Source organism: Myotis myotis, unplaced genomic scaffold (assembly GCF_014108235.1).
Source record: "Myotis myotis isolate mMyoMyo1 unplaced genomic scaffold, mMyoMyo1.p scaffold_m19_p_7, whole genome shotgun sequence".
Taxonomy (NCBI): domain Eukaryota; kingdom Metazoa; phylum Chordata; class Mammalia; order Chiroptera; family Vespertilionidae; genus Myotis; species Myotis myotis.
In genome coordinates, this window is record NW_023416379.1 from 88,705,627 (window position 1) to 88,723,554 (window position 17,928).

Consider the following 17,928-nt stretch of genomic DNA (forward strand, 5'->3'; position numbering starts at 1 on the left):
ATGCTATTGTGTCTCTCCTTGGCCACTTCCAAATGCCTGCTAGGAGCCAGGCACTGTGCTGACCATGTAGTGCTTTATCTCACTTAGTCCCTGAAACTCTCCAAGAACATGACTCTAGCTTCTTACTGATGATGACATCAAGACTCCCAAAGGTCAGGCAACTTGGCCCACAACCACAGCCTATGGGTGAAGGATTGGATTTTGAGGACAGTGGTGGCCACTTGAACACACGTGGTTTTAACCAGCTTCTAGCCTGTGTTCTAGACACGGACCTGGGTGGTGATAACTAAACAAGGTGCGGTCCTTCTCCTCAAGGAGGTCCCTCCTAGTGTAGGAGCCAGGGAGGCAAGGGAGTCAACACAAGGGCTAGAGAGACACGTGCGGTGGCAGCACTGAGAAAGGGGACCTGGCTTAGCCCAGGGAAGGTGTCCAGGAGAAGATGATATTGAGCTAGTCTTGAAAGAGATGAGAGAATTAAGGAAGGGTAAAGGGTGGAAAAGGCATTCCAGGCAAGGGGAACAGCAAAAGCAAAGGCAAGGAGGCAGAAACAGCATGGTGTGCGTGAGGCCAGAGTTCTGACCAGCGGCCTATTATTTTGTGGCTAAATTAATAGGCAAAGGGAATAGATAGGGGATAGAAGTACTTTGGTTTGACAGTATAGGTCAGGCATTCTGGGGAGCCTGCTTTTTTGCCCTCCTCACCACCATGTCCCCTGGAGCCTGGATCTTGGAATGGGGCCCAGAGCTACTGCATGGAACATAAGGAATGCAAACAACTTCCTGTTTCACAGGCAGGAGATTCCGCCCTATATGCTGACCCACTGCACATCACTGGAGGCCACCTAGGAAATGGACCCAGGCCCAGCTTACCTGGGACCTGGCTCCCCAAGGAAGAGTCTATGCTTTTCCATCTTGAGCCTCTGCCCACCTTCTCCCCCCTGCCCACCTACACCTCGCCCGCTACCACTTCAAGCCTCTGAAGACCATCTCCTCATGCTTTGGGGGCTGCAAACAGGCTTGAGATCCCTCATGACTCTATCTACACACACACTTTCAACCTGAAGTTGAATTACCAGCACCCAACTCTACCCACAAACTTGGTTGGGTTCTGTTCAACTGCCAGCAGCTCTAACTCTGTGGCTTCAGACAAGTTACTTGGCCTCTCTAAGTAACTCAACAGGAAAATGGGGAAATAATAACAGCACATTCTGCATAGGGTGTCATGAGGACTAAATTAGTTAGTGTTTGTAAAGCACTTAGAAAGTGCCTAGTAATGGGAAACACTATGAATAGCTCCATGCATACACCACTGTTATAATTATGAAGATACCTGAAGGTTGACTGTCTATATTACAGAAAGCTCTCGACATGAATGAATGTTACATATTATTACAGGGCCCAGATCCAGTCCACGGCCTGTGTTTGCAAACACAGTCTTATTGGAACACAGCACACCCACCATTTAAGTACCACCCATGGCTGCGATCATGTGCCAGAGACCCCGTGGCCCACAAAGCCAAAAGCATTCACTCCCTGGCCCTTTACAGAAAGCTTACCCATCACTGTGTTAGGTTGAATTACATGGAGCTGACAGTATTCAATTATGTTTAATCTACAAAATCATTAATTTCATATGGTTCAACTTAGTGTATCAAACAGGCTAATCACGCGTCCTCACCCATTAAAACGGGAGGGTTGTGTTCTAAATCCAGTGATTCTAATCATAACAAAGTTATAGTTATCATTTTGGAACACCTACCACGTTCAAGGTTTACACTGAACTTTCACCGCACGCCTGCAGGGTAAATGTGAGTATCAACACCCCCACCCAGCCGCCCACTTTTACAGATGAAAAATGTGAGGCTCAGAAAGATGCAGAGTGTAAAGCGAGGTCTCAAAACGGGTCTCCAGACCCCACATCTACCACACGGTCCCCACTCAGTGCTGAGCGGTTCTGGGAGTGAGATCCATCTGAGTCGGACAGGAAAAGAAAGCACGAAGACATCCCATCACCCACTTCTCTGTGGGACCATCTCCCAGACAGGGTTTGGCCACAGGCTGTCACTTCCCTGTCAACCTCAGGACAAGGGAGTGTGACCCTCAGGCAGGGCTGGGAAGGGGCGGGGAGCACTTTCAAAAATAATCAAGCTCTCTTTCCAGGACTGGGGAGCTATTTTTAGCAGCCACCTAAATTATGGCTTTCCCCTCTACTCTGGGAAAGACACAGAAAGCAAAAGTCAATTCTCTCAGCCCCATCCCCTCTGTGCAGGCTGCCCTGTCGAGTGGGAAGCACAGAGAAGGGGAGAAGGGGAAGGAGAGAAAGGGGTATCTTGCCGGGAAAAGGAAACTGAAAATTCCCCAAAGTGGCATTTCTCTGACTTGGGGTAAATGTGAAGTTAGGGATTTTCCAATTGGCTTCTCATTTTGAAAAATGATAAAGAGACTATAAGTTTCTTTGTCTCACTGGGGCAGAAAACAAGCAGATACTAGCTCCCCACGGCCATGGTCAAGCTTCCAACCATCCATCCATCCATCCCATCCATCCATCCATCCATCCATCCTCCCACCCCCTGAGTGACTGCCAGGTACAAAGCAATTTCCTGGGCGTCTCATATGAACCAAACCTCATATTCTATCCTCACCAGGCTGGCAGTCTTGTGGGGGAGGCACGTGCATAAACAATTAGGATGCACGGGAGGGAGGAGGTGTGGTCCAGGCCTGGACCGCAGGGAGGATAAGAGTGATCTGGAACAGTCTCCACAGGAAATGGCACTGAAGCTGGGTCACAAAGGAAGAGAGAATACTGGCACATGCCAGCATGCCGGGGTGTCCAAGAAAGCATTCACCAGGTGTACCAGAGTGTCTGGCATCAAGAAAGCCCTGAGGCGAGTGAGAGGTGAAGGGACGTGGTTTTCCCAGGCTGGAATGCAGGGCTCAGAGAGGGGCATGGGAAACAAGGTTGGGCTGGACAAAGCCAGGCCCCCATGCCAGCTGAGGAGGAGCTGCTGAGAGATGGGTGGGTGTGGTTTGCTGGCTGATTAGTTGGCTGCTCTTAGTGAAAAGAGAGAGTTTGTGAGGCCTGGTGAGAGCTGGGATTTGGGTGGGCAATTCCAGTGGCACCATAGGGGGTGGACTACAAGAGAGACAGGCAGAGGGGAAGAGGTAGGAGGCAGCTCTCTCCAGCTGAATGAGAGCTAATGAGGTCCTGAATTGCTGAGAACAGAGAGTAGGGGTCAGATGCCCGGGATGTCACAGAGGGTGTGCCCGCACGTGTGTGAGCAGACGAGGGGCTTTGGCATGACATGTACTGGGCACAGAGAACAGGACTTGGGCTGAGCAGGAGAGGGAGGGCTGGGAGCTCTTTGGACAACAGCTGTGAAGTAAAGGAGAAGGAATTTCAACACCAAGTCTGCTACCCATCAGAGCCAGAGGGGCTCCTGGCCAAAGGGAAACCACCCTCTAGCTTCCCCTCCTCCATCGCACAGATAAGGCTCCAGGGAAGAGGCCCCACAGCTTCTGTCTGTGTACCCTGCCTGGACTCGCCCCAGCGCCCAGCACGCTGAGAACTCAAACCCCAGTGGAGTGGGGAGAAGCGGAGCGTCCTACCGTCCACTCCTGCTGGTCCTCTTCTCCCAGAGTCCTAGGACAAAGGCATGCTGTCACTCCTGAGGGCAGGACCCAGGTGCTATTAGGGGAGGCTAGCCCTGGGACCCAGGTGGGCCTGTGTACATGGTCACATGCTGGACTCAGGCTGTCTTCCCAGACATGGTGCCCTCATGCAGTCCTGCCAGTCCCCTCAGCATCCTGCATTCACACCTGAGAAGGCCCCACAGGTGCCTCTGGGCCGGGCTGGACATAAATCCTGGACCGGACCACAGTCATATCCTGGTGGGCAGAGTGGGGGAGGGCAGGGACTGGGAGAGGGGGAAGGGGATCTGAGTTGGCTCCCGGAAGGCAAATGTGATTGGAAAGCAGACCCAAGGTGACCCCTCACCTGCCCCTCACTCTTGTCCATATAATTTCATCTGTTCATTCATTCATTCTACCAAATATTTGTTGAGCACCTAAGTGCCATGTGAAGAGCTGGAAAAAGACAATGGTAAACAAGAGTTCGGTTTGGTGGGGTAGGGAAACAATTAAACAAATACATCTAATGAAGTGTGCATACCGTGATGATAGGGGAAGTGCAAACGCTTGAGTCTGAGGAACGTTTGCAGAACTGTATGCCCAATGGGGGTCGCATTCCACCCTGGGCTCCCGGCTCATACAGAGGGTTAGAGGAGCATTTACAGGGGGGAGGGTGCTGGACATAATCAGAGATGCCATCAGAGTCAGGACCAGATGTCCAACCCAGGGTCACAAGACTGAAAACACCAAAACATGAGGCTTGGTTAATAGGGACTGATTAGAGAGAGACACACACACAATGATCTTTGGGTTCCTGGAGTTTGGGGTTATTTTTCTTACACTTTTCCAGATTTTCCCACATTTCTTACCATGGGCATTTATTACTTTCATGAGAAAACAATGCTTTAAAAGATGAACCACCTTTGGCTAAAGATGAGGAGACCTCATTTTAGGATTGAGTCCTCGCTCTGCCCTAGCAGGCCACCTGGACAAGAGGGGAATGGCCTTGGACAAGAGAGCATACTTCGAGCCTCGCCTGTAAGTGAGCAGGTCAAACCACGTGCTCCCTGGACTTTCTCCCACCCAACACTGGGTTCCGGGCCATAGAACATGCGAGGTGCTACATGCTGCTGGCTGAATGAACCATACCCCCTGAGCTCCCTTAGTTCACCTGGTTCAATCACTTAACCCCTAAGCACTTGCTCCACCCCTGGCACTGTTCTTGGTGCTGGGGGATCTAAGAGCAAACCATCAGGCGATGGTTTCAGAGGTGCACACATAGGTTAAACTTATTGAATTATGTAAGGTTTGTTATATACCAATTAGAGGCCCAGTGCACGAATTTGTGCACCAGTGGGGTCCCTCAGCCTGGCCTGTGGGATGGGCCAAAACTGGCTCTCTGACATCCCCCAAGGGGTCCTGGATTTCAAGAAGGCACAGGCCAGGCTGAGGGACCCCGCCGGGGCACAATCAGGGCCAGGGAGGGATGTGGGAGGTTGGCCAGCCGGGGAGGGACTGTGGGAGGGCTCCAGGGCATGTCTGGCCCATCTCACCCAGTCCCAATCAGCTGGACCCCAGCAGCAAGCTAACCTACCAGTCAGTGTCTGGCAGTCAGTGCACATCATGGAGACTGGTCAACCAGTCGACTGTCTGCCCCCTGGTGGTCAGTGCATGTCATAGCGAGCGGCTGAGTGGCCTTAGCATATCACTAGCATATTTTGCTTTGATTTGTTGAATAGATGACTGGACACTTAGCATATTAGGCTTTTATTATATAACATTATAGTCCAATAAAGCTGTTAACAACAAACCAAACTGGTCTATTCATAGCCTCACAATATCAAGCCACCAAGGACTCAGGTTCCCTTCTAGAAGATTTCTAATATTATAAGCTATTTTTCAGATTCTAGGAAAGACTGGCTGGAAGTGAGGGGATGTAGAATACAGAATCCCCACAGGGAAAGCCTCAGCCCATCTGGTTTCATCTTCTGGGAGGAAGGAATGCAAAGAGTGTATGCTTTCATATTAAGCCTGTGGCTAAATAACTTAGTACCCATGAGCCTCCTCTCCCTCATGGACACACGGACAGCAATGCCCACCTCCCAGGGCTGCCATGAGCACCAAATGAAGGGCAAGTATCAGGCAGCCAGCATAGCACCAAGCACATTGCAAGCCCTCCAACTGAGTTCCCTCCTCCTCTCCCACCCCAGGCTGCTCAGAGTGATGGCTAAGGTGCAGGGCTCAGCCCAGGAAAGCAGGAGAGGAGCTGAGGGTCTCCGGGAGCTGAGTGAGGATGGAGTTAGAAGCACACACAGGACAGACTTGTTTCCATCCGGATGTCTCTGGGATAGGGCTGAATGACAGCAGCCCAGGGCATCCAGGTGGGTAAAAACAGGGCTCTCACTGCCAGGGTTACAGTCCTGACATTTGTCAGAGGCAGAGAAGATGGCCAAGGGGGTCGAGAATGGGACCATGAGGTGGGGTTCTCAGGACAAGGCATCAGGAGGGATGGGGTTTGGGTGGGGTAGGGAGAGGCCTGATCCATGAAGAGTGGACAAGCAAGTGTGGGAGGTGCTCAGTAAAGGGCTGAGGGGGAGGGAGAAGAGAAGAAATTAATGCAAGTTAGCACGTGAGAGGATGTGACCCTGTGGGTGCAGAAGCGTGCGTGTAGGGGTGGTTGCATGTGGCACGTGTGTGCATATGATTTGTGTGTATGGGGTATGGTGTGCATGCATAGGTGGTGTGTGTATATGTGTGTTCATCTCCAGGAAACAAATACACCTGATTCCACTGACTTTCAAGTCTCAGCAGAAAGAGGATCCAGCCAGTTCCTCAAAGTAGATGAGCAGAGGAAACTAATGCTGCTCTAAAGCAGCCCCCACTTCAATTTCGAATTAGCCCGCCTGTAGGTCATACAGGGGTCACCCAAGCCTGATATTTAGAGAGTGTCACTGTGGGGAGTGCAGTGTCTCATCGTCACGTCCCCATGAGCCCTGCCTGGGAGCAGAGACCTACTCAAAGGACGCTTGTACCTGCCATGGGCCAGAGTCCGAGGTGACATTTGTCATCTCATCTAATCTCAGGACAATCAAGTGAGGTCAGGATCTTTGACTGATGAGGACCCTGAGGTTCAAAACCAGGAGGTGACACCCAAACTCGGGCTCTTTCGTATAAGACACCCCAGATTCTGCCCCGGATGTGTGTACTCGTGCACAGGTGCATGTGTGCACATGGGTCTGTGTGTGTCCAGCAGATGCAACTGGGTTCCCTTGGGTTATGTTATGACAGGGCACACACTCCCCCTGCCTCTATCTGAAACTCTCCTGTTGATTTTAGCTGCTTCCCCAACCAGCCTGAGATGGAAAAAAAAACAAATAACGTGTCTCCGAACTATTCCGTGCCCCACACTTTACAAGCTAGATGTTCAATACATTTCCAGAAAGAAGGGTACTGACTCACATTTACTACCTGCTAGGCCGGGCTCAGAGTTTCACGTTTTTTATTTCAGTTAATCACCCCGACATCCTGCAAAGATGGTATTATGATCTGCATTTTCACATCTAGGGATATTAAGGCTTAGAGAAGATAAGAACTTGGCCAAGTTAGTCAAGATCATAAAATACATGACCCTCGGTCTGAGTGATTCCAGATCTCAGATAGCTTCCCCTGCAGAGAGATGAGAGGAGGAGGCAGCAACCTCCCCCTGTGCAGAGATGAGAGGAGGAGGCAGCAACCTCCCCCTGTGCAGAGGTGAGAGGAGGAGGCAGCAACCTCCCCCTGCGCAGAGGTGAGAGGAGGAGGCAGCATCATGGTAAATGTGGTGAACGTAGGGGCCCCCACAGCCATGTCAGCCTCCTGCAGAGTCCCCCCCCCCCCCCCCCCCCCCGCCCGTGTGCTCCAGGAATAATCTAGTCCAGAGAAGCCCTGCCCCGAGACAGACAGCACCAGGCCGGTCACCTTACCACACACACTGAGTCACAGAAAGGTCCAGGCTGTGCCATCCTCAGGGCCAGCCTTCCGGGCGTGCGGACTGGGGGCCTTCAGAAGGACCCCGCTTGGGTTTAGGCTCTGCTGTCACCGTCGTAAAATCTTTAATCACTTTGGAACAAGGAGCCCTGCATTTTCACTTTGCACCGGGCCCCACAAACCATGCAGCTGGCGCTGCCCGTCTCCCCAGGCAGCCAGCGCAGGCCGACTTTCCCAGGAAGGGCAGCCCCGCAGCCACTCCCTGTGTGTTTCCAAAAATGGGAGCCACAGTCCCGGAATGGAGGGACGGCACAGAGACCAGTTTCTTTAATCGGGGGTGGCTTCCTGCCCGAATGGCCTGGGTGGGCAACTCAGCAAGGCTGGACTGTTTCCCATCCAGGCCTCCCCTCCTTCTCCCACTCCCCCTCCACTCCAGCTCTGGGTTTCTGAGCACTTTGTGGTCCTCCCTCCTCCCTCAGAGCACCACTGCTGGAGGGACTGAAATTCCTGGAGGGCCTGACACTTTGGCTTTTATCTCCAGCTCCCCCACAGGGCTTTTTCCGCAGACACAGCAGGAACTTGATAAGAGCCTTGGATTGGATTAAATCAATGGCAGTATTCCCTGGATTCTTGACTCTGTCTGTTATAAGACATAGCCCAAAGGTTGTATGTCCTTCTGCAATTGGATATTAAAAGCAAGGGAACGTGTGAGCTTGGGAATAAAGTGAATGGCTCTGCTTGCTCTACATTTGGGTTCACAACATTATCCTGCACCCATGCCCATGCCATGCCCACCCGGCTTCCCACTCCTCCGCTCCAGCCCCTGCAGATCCTGCCTCCTCCAAACAGCCTTCCGGACCACCCTAATCTACCCGAATCCTCCCAAATAAACTCAGAGCGCTTGTGTTCTGTTTATAAGACACTTGGTCAAGAACTACTTCATTACACTTCAGGTTATTTCTAATTTTTAAATGTATTTTTATTGATTTCAGAGACCACGGGAGAGAGAGAGAGAAACATCAATGATGAGAATCATTGATTGGCTGCCACCTGCACACCCCCTACTGGGGATCGAGCCTGCAACCTGGGCATGTGCCATTGGCTGGAATCGAACCTGGGGCCCTTCAGTCCACAGGCCGACACTCTATCCACTGAGCCAAGCTGGCTAGGGCTACGTTATTTCTTTATTCATTTACCAGTATATCCACTGAAGTAAAATGAACAGCCTCGGGGCACCGTGAGGACAGCGCCTGGTCCAGTGCCATGCATGCAGCAGGTCCTCTTCCCGAATGAAGGACCTCTAAGGGCAGTGGGTTGGGGTTGGGTTGGGGGTGGGAGGAGAGAGAGAAGAGAAAGTTGAGTCCCCAGAAATAAATTTTATGGCAAACCCAATGAACTTCACCTCTTCTCTTCTCCAAAGTCCACTGGAGGTCAAAGGCCTCTAGACCTTGGGCAGACACCCTCAAGAGGTGTCTCAAGTGACACTCAGGAGGAGGCAAAGGCACGCTCCTTTACGAACTGGCAGGGCTCAATCGGTTCAATCAGAGCTTGGCATTCCCAGACAAACCCGGGCCGTCTGCATTTCTGTCTGTCCCTACCTGCCCCTCCTTCCTGCGAAGGAAAGGCCCGCTGCAGGTAGAAGGCAGAGGGCTTCTTTGTCCCTCTGTGCTCCCAGGAAGGGGTGTTTCCTCGGAGGAGAGGAGACCTGATCGCCAGGACATCAGACCATCAGACCGCAGGAGCTGGACTTCCTCTGGGAGCCGGCTGTCCCTCTGGCAGCCCCAAGCCTTGGGGGAGGTCCTGCTCCCATTTCTTAATCCTTTCTTTGACCCTGACTTCCCTGCAAGCTCCACCAATTCTCTCCACTGAAGGGCTTTATCTAGGCACCTCTCTTTCTCCACTAAGGTGCCTCCTCAGTGCCCAGTAATTGAGGCCCACCTCGCCCTGGGCATCCCTTCCTTCCACCCTGTCACCCTCCAGAGCCAGTTTCTTAGTTCCTCCTCTTCCCGGTGTTTCAGAACAATGTGCGATCCCACCCAGCTGTCCCGATGCTCCAAGCTCCCTCTTCCTCTTTGATTTCCACCAGCTGGGCCGCTCTGCCTGGCACAGCCTCTCCCTGCCTGTCCCCATTCTCCTGGGCACTCCCCTGGCAAGCCTTACCCTTTTCTGCAGGCGCGACTGGGCACCCTCCCGAGCAGCCTGCTTTTCTCCCATCATCAAACTCAGACAGCACCGCTATTGCTTCCTGAATTACAGCCACTCTGACCGCGTGTGACCTCCCTGCGCTCGGGGACAGTGTCGCAGGGTTCCACAGTCACCCATGTCCAGCACAGAGCCTGTACCCAGTAGATGTGCCCGGGCTCTGCCACGGTCCACCTCTCAGATCTCTGCCCTTCTCCTTCTCCTTTTCCTTCCAAGCCCACCGTCCATCCTCATGTGGCAGGCTACCTGGGCAATGCTCACTCCACACCCTCCTCTCCCACCTCCAGCTCCACCCTCCAACTCTCCGCCTCTCCTTCAGATGTGCACACAGCTCCCACCAGCTCCTCTCACTGCCTCCACCGCCTCCCCTCAGACCACACCTGCCTTCTGCTGCCAATGACACCACAGTCCTGAGGCTCCAAACGGCAGGCCGATAACTCTTCCTTGAGCACTGTCACCCAGCAAGCATCTTATGTGATTATCTCTTTCAATTCTCACCGCAATCCTTACAAGTGGGGAGTAGCATCTGATTTTACGACGAGGAAACAGAGGCTCCGAGAAGCGAAGTGACCTGCACAGTCCCAGCACATGGCTACGCTGGTCAGAGGCAGGTTCTACAGACCATCCAAAGCCCCTCGTTCCCAGGACGCACTGTCTCTCCTTCACTCTATAACCATCGTCAGCTTCCACGCCCGGTCCACTCCTCAAAATGCTTCCTGTGGGAGTCCTGTGCTCCTGTGTGGACGCTCCGGCCCCACACAGACACGCAGGGCACGGCCGTGTGGTCACGGCGGCAGGGGCTGGATGCAGCTCCTAGCAGACACGGTGCTGACCTCGCCTGGCGCTCACTCGCTGAGCTAGCTGGGATGTCCTCCGAGCTGGGAACCCAAGGAGCACCTCCTTTTCCACTGGTTAGGATGCCCTCCAGCCCAGGCCGAGACTGACCCTTCCTTCTGGGCTCCGTCTGCACCCGCCCACTCCTCCTCTTGGCCTCAGGCCAAACTCATCTGCAAGCTACCGCTCAGATCCTATGCTGGCTCCCGGCTCCCCTCCCTCAAGTCAGCTCTTCATTTCCCCTCTGGGCATCGGGTCTCCAGCAGCACCTCCCCAGCAGCTCATCAACCCCTCCCCGCCCAATGCCCCCAGCTGCAGGCCCTGCTCTCAGAGCTCGGGTCAGCAGATCTCCAGCAAGGATCCAGGAATCTGCGATTTAACAAGTGTGGTAGGTCCATCCATAAACCTTCCTCTTCTTGCTCAAGTTCAGCACCAGTTCAGGAACAGACGCATGGAGCACACAGATAGAGGTCACCTGATTGGCCACGTTCCTGAAAAGCTGGGGGAGTGTGTGGTTTTCTATCTCCAGACAAATGGACTTCCTGATGCCCCACTCACAAGGGAGGTCAGCTCCCAGGCCCAGGCATCGGCACAGGAGGGTCCCGTCGGCCTCCTGTCCTCTCACCAGCACCTGTGCCCATCTTTTCCTCCATTTGCCCCTTCTTTCCGGACTTGTGATCAAATCCCCCCATTTCCCACACCTGGCTGCACAGGAGCCTCACAGGGCATTCTGAAAAATATCAATGCCTAGACCCAAATCAGAACCAATCAAGCCAGAATCTCTAGGTGGGCAGGGGGAGCCAACAGGCTTACCCAGGATTGTCCTGGTTTTAAAAAGTCCCACATCCCAGGGGAAACTGGAACAGTCCCCCTCCTGGGCTCTGGCATTTGTCAATCTCTCCAGGTGATTCTAATGTTCAGCCACGCTTGCAACATACGTGACTAGTGACTGCATCAGGGCCCAGAGATGCCTCCACCCACCCACCGACTCCCCAAGCACCCCTACAGCCGGAGCCCCTGCCTCTGGTTCCCTTTAGCTCAGGTGACCTCAGCAGGTGTCCCTGGACCAGCAGCATCAGCGTCACCTGGGGACGCATTAAAAAAAAGGTAGAGCCGATTCTAAATAATTTTCTCTTCTCTCTGCTACAATAGATCCTTTTCCAGTCCTCACCAGCACCATCCACATTCACTGAGTTGAGAGAAGTGGGGTTAAGGAGCTAACTGTCAGAGAGGAGCTTGGTGGTGAAGGAGGTTGGAGGCTGGGAGGCCAGGCCCCGGGGAGGTGCTCAGAGGGGGCTTTGGTTTTGACTCAGATGCAACAAATTGAGCACCAACTCGCTGGCTCATTTCTGCCATCTCATGAAATTCAGCACGAACTCTATCGAGTATATGATGTTTGGGCTTTGCCGCGGGGGTGGGGGGTGGGGGTGCAGGTTCTACATAAAAGCTCCCTGTTTTTGCTTGAGTTCAGCACCAGTTCAGAGACAGACACAAGGGGCACCCAGATAGAGGTCACCTTATCGGCCACGGCCCTGAAAAGCTGTGGGAGTGCGTGGCTTTATATCTCCGGCCAAAAGGACTTCCTCATGTCCCACTCAGGAGAGAGGCCAGTGCCCAGGCCCAGGCATCGGCACAGGAGGGTGCCCGTGGGCCTCCCCACAGAAGCAGGCTCCTGACCTCCTCACCCGGAGCTGGCCAGATGCACCCGCCCTGCAGGGGCAGATCCCAGAGGGCAGAGGGAGGCCCGGCTCATAACTTCCCCCAGAGTCACTGTGAGAGCCGCCTCGCCTCTTCCCGGGAGGAAGTGATGAGGAGGGAGAGGCCTGAGTGTGAGCAGCCGGAGTTCTCTACCCGATGCACACTACAGCCACTCAGACCCCGATCCCACCCTCAGAGACGCTGGCCTGGCCTGGGGAGGGAGCTGGCATTGATAGTTTGCAAAAGTGCCCCGGTGGCACTAAGGTTCCATCAAGATCAAGTAACCACTGTTGGGAGCTCCTCTCCCAGAGACACACAGCCAGGGCTGTCCCCTCTAAGGCTGTGGTTGTTCCTATTCTGTAACCAGAAACAGGTGCTCGGGAACCCTATGCCCAGAGCCCGTAAACAGAACTGTCCGACTGCGTCACGGCACCCTGCTTCGAGTCTCGGTTGGACTTGGAGGTTTTCAGCCAGGTTGGAGCCTGATCAGTGAAGCCAGCAGTTCTAGAACCTCCTAGAGCAGCGGTTCTCAACCTTCCTAATCCCGCGACCCTTTAATACAGTTCCTCATGTTGTGGTGACCCCCAATTTCATTGTTGCAAATGGAACATAATTAAAGCATAGTGATTAATCACAGAAACAATATGTAATTATATATGTGTTTTCCGATGGCCTTTGGTGACCCCTGTGAAAGGGTTGTTCGACCCCCAAAGGGGTCGCAACCCACAGGTTGAGAACCGCTGTCCTAGAGGGTCTGTTAAAATGCAGTTCGCTGGGCCCCACCCCGAGTTTCTGATTCAGAGAGAGGGCTGTGTAGCTGTGGGAGGAGCCCAGGCTTCGGGGCGAGGCAGATCTGGGTTCTAGCCAAGGCTTTGCCACCACCTGGCAGGGGGGCCTGGCCTGGTTCACTCAGACTCTCTGAGGCTCAGTTTCTTCATTTGTCAAGTAGAGGCCACGGGAGTCATGAGCTCACGTGTTTCTTGTGAGTTGAATGGGGACATGCAAAGCACCCAGTGTGGGGCATGGCGCACAGTAGGGACGGGATAAACTGTAGATGTCGACTGTTATTTGCAGGCGTTGTTATTTAGGGAAGGCTTCTCTGAAAAGCTTGGGAGGAGGTTTGGATACAGGCGAGCACACGGGAGAATGAGCCAAGTGCTGAAGGCTGCAGGGAGGGAGCCAGGTCGGAGCAGAAGCCAGTGCACAGAAGTGGGGACGCTGGATTGTGTGCAGAGGTGGGGTCTGCTGCAGATCTGGCGGGAGAGGGGCTGGGAGTCAGGCACCCGAAATAGAATGGCCTCCTCCCCAAGCTCCCAATTTGCTCCCCCTCCTCCCCGTCTCCCTGGGCCACTCTCCACATGCCTCTGTCCAGACTCATTTATTAGAACCGCCCCCCCTCCACACCCCCACCCCAGCTCTAGGGACTCAAGGAATCTTAGCAATGTGTCCAACTCGAAGCGCTGGAGGAGAAGCAGCAAAGGAAAAGGGAAAGGCCTCTCTCTGGGCCTGCGGTTCATGTGACTTCCTAGTCTTCCTCTCCCACAAGTGATGCCATTCGGAGCCAGCATCTGGTTGAAGTATCCGCACTGAGAGGGGCACCCACAGCCTGCCCCCACCACCCAACCACGAGCCCTCTTTGCCAATGCCTGCCCCTCCCCCTTCCATAACTGGACTCCATGCTTATCTCCCAGGTCTTCCCTGATGAACTGCACTGGACTGCAAGAGTTCCTTCCTCCATACGTGCAGCCATTCACTCATCTATTCATTGCACAAATGTTCACTGAGCATCTATTCTGTGGCCGGGCACCATGCGGGGCAGCAGGGATTCCAATATGATGACATTGTCCCTGCCTCCTGCAGGCTAAGGGGGAGAGCAGCAGATCCGAAGCTCGCAGAGTCGTGAGGGGGGACTGGGGCCCCTTTTCCTGCTCTGCAAGTGTTCTTCTCTTTCCCAACATGGGAAGAGACCTCCCAGGCACTGGTGAGATGCGGCCAAGTCTTCCTCCTCTCTGTGTTGCACGCACAAAACACTTCTAAGAAAACACACCCTTATCAGGCACGGATCGCACACTTCAATGTTGCTTTCTATCCCGCAGACTTTAGACATTTGCCTGAGCCTCAGTGCATATTGTCTTCTGTAAATGCCTGAACCCCATGTCTAGCATCTTAGCTTATTGACCGTCCTCACCAACATCTGACCTGCTTGAATGTACGAGGCATTAGGGATGTGGAGGTGAATAAGATGTACTCCTGAGCACCTAGGAATCAGTCTCCTGGAAGAGCCACGCACATAAACAGTCATAACACAACATGGGAAGCACATAGGGAAGACGTGATGTGAGTAGAAAGAGGCACCTAATACAGCCTGGCTGTTGACAAGGAGGACACCACGGAAGGCTTCCTGGAGGAGGCGATTCCAGAGCTCAGTCTTACAAAAGAGAAGCCGTGAGCTTGAAATCAAGCCTGTGCATTGGCTTGATTCCGGCCATTTCAGGGCACCTAAATCACTTCTCACTGACTGCCCCTTCCCTTCCTTGCCCCTCCATCTCAGGATGCCCAGGTCATTGGGACTTTTGGAAAAATTAGTCCATGTGCACATGGCATAACTGTGTCTAAATCTCACCCCCCCACCCCCATTTTATCTAGAGCTATTATAACACCATTAACATGATGCTAATTATGTAATAAAAACTAAAAATATAAGGCAAGAGTTTATTCCCCCTGGCTATGTTTAGATGCTGAACAGATCCCCACCCCAACTCTGAGCTTTTCAACTCCAGAGCAACTGAAGGCCAGAGCTGAGTTTTTCAAATGTTGCGTCCTGGTCCTCAGCAGCTGGAGAGCAGCTCCTGGCAGACAAAAGGGCCAGGGCTTCGGCCACGGGAGAGCTGCGAGGCGGGGTGTGCCAGGCTCCGCAGAGAGGCGCCAGCTGCGAGTCCAAGGCCTCCTGGGGGAAGCGGGGTGGGGAGGCTGTCACGCCACACGCCTTGTCGAGCGCAGCCACCCTCACAGCTGGTGAAAGTCATTGCTCCTGTCAGGCTGCATGAGAGCAGGAGGGTGCAGGTATTCCCGTGCATACGATCGGGAGAGAACTGGCAGACGGACAGCCCTTGCTAACACGGAACGAGGTTCCCTGTGATCTAAAGGGCCTGCCTGACCCTGACCCCTGGGCGAGTCCACTGAGGCCAAGCCCCCTTCTCTGGGGATTTCCCACGTTATCCAAGGGGCCACATTTCAGGCCACTGAGTGTTCGCTAAAGAACCTGCACCCGACTCCTTTCTGAGAAGCAGCAAAAGCCCAGGAACAGGGGGGTCGAGAATGCAGACTTTATAGCTTCGAAACTGGGCTCTGCCACCCACTGTCTGTGAGGCCTTGGGACCGTTGCTTCACGTAAGTCTCACCGTCCTCATCGGTGAAAGAGAACAGGCCGGACACACCGCAGGCTGCAGTCTGAGAGGTGATGCAGGAGGGACGCTGTATCTGATGTCCATACAGAGCATTTTACAAGGAAAGTATTCAGACTGCTTCCAATATATTTTGCCTCCGGGAAAGCCGGGTCTTCGTTTTGTTGCCCTTCCTTTCTCTAGGACCTTCTAATAGCAGAGGTAAGCCGTGACCTAGTTTCCCAGGAAAGGAGCCCTCAGAACAGAGCCATCCATGGAGCAGGGAGCAGCTGTGTTTCCTTTAGACAGAAAGAGAGAACAGAAAACCTTTCCAGGACCAGGAGGGAAAGAAGTCAGCGGCCAGGGTGTCACTCTCTTTCCTCCTGGAGGTTAAGGGGGAGGAGGGACATTGCTAACAGCCCAGTGACAGAGTCCTGGGCAGGGACACACCTGGGGAAATGCCTCGGCCTTAGAGAAGCGTTGTTTTCAGCTGGGCTCAGCAGCAGGCTGTGACAGGCAGATTAGCAAGGACTGAGGGAGTTACCTGGGTGCCACCCTCAGGCCGCCCACAGAGAGCCTCACATCCAGGCCACAGCTGGACACCCAGGCCCCCCAGAGGCTGGTGGGCATCCCAGGAGAGCCAGGGGCCTGAGGAAGCCATAGGATTCAGCAGCCGGGCCAGGTTTCCCCTCAAAAGTGCCAGAGACAAGACCAAACCTGGCCCCTAAGTGGATTTCAGCACAGGGATCAAGAAGCAGAGGGAACAGGGCACACACCAGAGATCCACAGGGCCCCACGGCCCCGGGGCCTCTTGGCAGCCTGGATAAGGCTGGAGGTGCCCGGGCACCAGCCCACATGGGGAGGAGGCCATAGGAGGTGATGCCCTCATGGAGAGTCTGCATTGTGACTTGACTTGACTGTGGGCCAAAGCTACCGTCTCATATCAGAAGAGACTAAAGTACCTTTATCTATCAAGCTGAGATTTACTGCAAGTTATCAATCATAGGGAATGATTACTTCCTTCGGCATATGTGAGTTGTAATAATATACACTTTCACCATCCATTTCAGTAAGTCTTCCGCAAATATTAGCTGCTGTCATCATCATCATCACCACCAGCAGCATCATCACCATCATCATCATTAAGCAGATTCTTCTCAGATTGCCACAGAGGGAAGGAAAGAGCCAGAAACAGTCCTATGTGTTCCAGACCTGAGTCCTGGGAGGGCGGGAAAGTCTGGTGGGGAGAGGGGGGAAGGGAGAGAGATAGGGCCTTTGGGACTCGCCTGAGTTTTACCCTCACCTGTTCCTATTCTCTGCAAACCTAGTCAAGCCCTCCCCTTTCACCCGGGTGAATCGGCACAAGAGTTAGATGCCACATACTTTACTTGTTATATCACCTTTCTCTACCACTAGAACATAAGCTCCAGGAGACAATTTTGTCATCACTCGCAGCCTCACACATAGTAGGCCCTTGTAATAAAAAATAAGTATAGGAAACGTTACTCACCAACTGTATACATTTACGCAGATGATGTAACTCCATGGGCTTCAGTTTACGCATCTGGAAAATGGGGCTGGTGTCTATATTCGCCAGATTGATGTGAGGATTAAATGAGATAGCATCTGTGAATATGCCCACGCCACCCTGGGTAGGTGGTCAATGGATGCTGGCTGATCTGGGAGCAGCAGGCTCGGCCCGACTCAGGCAGGGCCTGCAGTGGTTAATCCCTGGCGCTCGTCCCCCAAGCAAGCCAGGCTGGGCTGCAGGGCCCTGGCAGCTGTCCAGTGGAGGACAAATGTCAAAGGTGGCTGCCTGCAGAGCTGCTCTGGTCTCATACGGGGCCTTGCCCTGGGCAGCTGGCGTCTCCCCCACCCTCTCCTGCTGAGACGCTGCCTGGGCCTGGAGCATTTGGGAGTGAGGGCAGGAGCTGAGCGGTGGGAACCTTTACCCGCCTGGGTCCCACGCCACATCCTGGCCTTGGGGGAGGTGAGCCCACAGCCTGGACTTGCTTCCCAGCCATTCCCAGGCGGCCTGCTATCCTGCTGGCCCAGCTGGGCTGACTGAGCCTCAGCGCTGCAGGGGCAGGTCTGTCCCTTAGCATGGGGTCGTCCCCACCCACAAGGAGGAAGACTCGGGCCTGGGCACAGGGGTCTGGGTTCTGAGCCCAGCTCCGCCTGTCCTGAAGCCCACCCATGCTCCCGGCCTGGGCGAGGGA

The 17,928-nt window shown here is 53.8% G+C and overlaps 1 protein-coding gene across 4 annotated transcripts in view; it reads right to left on the minus strand.

Annotated features, from left to right (window-relative positions):
- Positions 1–17,928, minus strand: part of DAAM2 (dishevelled associated activator of morphogenesis 2) — a 105,761-nt gene that overhangs the window by 50,027 nt on the left and 37,806 nt on the right. Inside the window, exon 1 of one of the 4 annotated variants that reach the window (XM_036316380.1) lies at positions 8,789–8,870. The exons of the other annotated variants lie outside the window; for them this stretch is intronic. The gene's annotated coding sequence lies outside the window, so the exon portion shown is untranslated. Of the gene's footprint in view, positions 1–8,788; positions 8,871–17,928 lie in introns of those variants that run through there. 4 annotated transcript variants of the gene reach the window in all.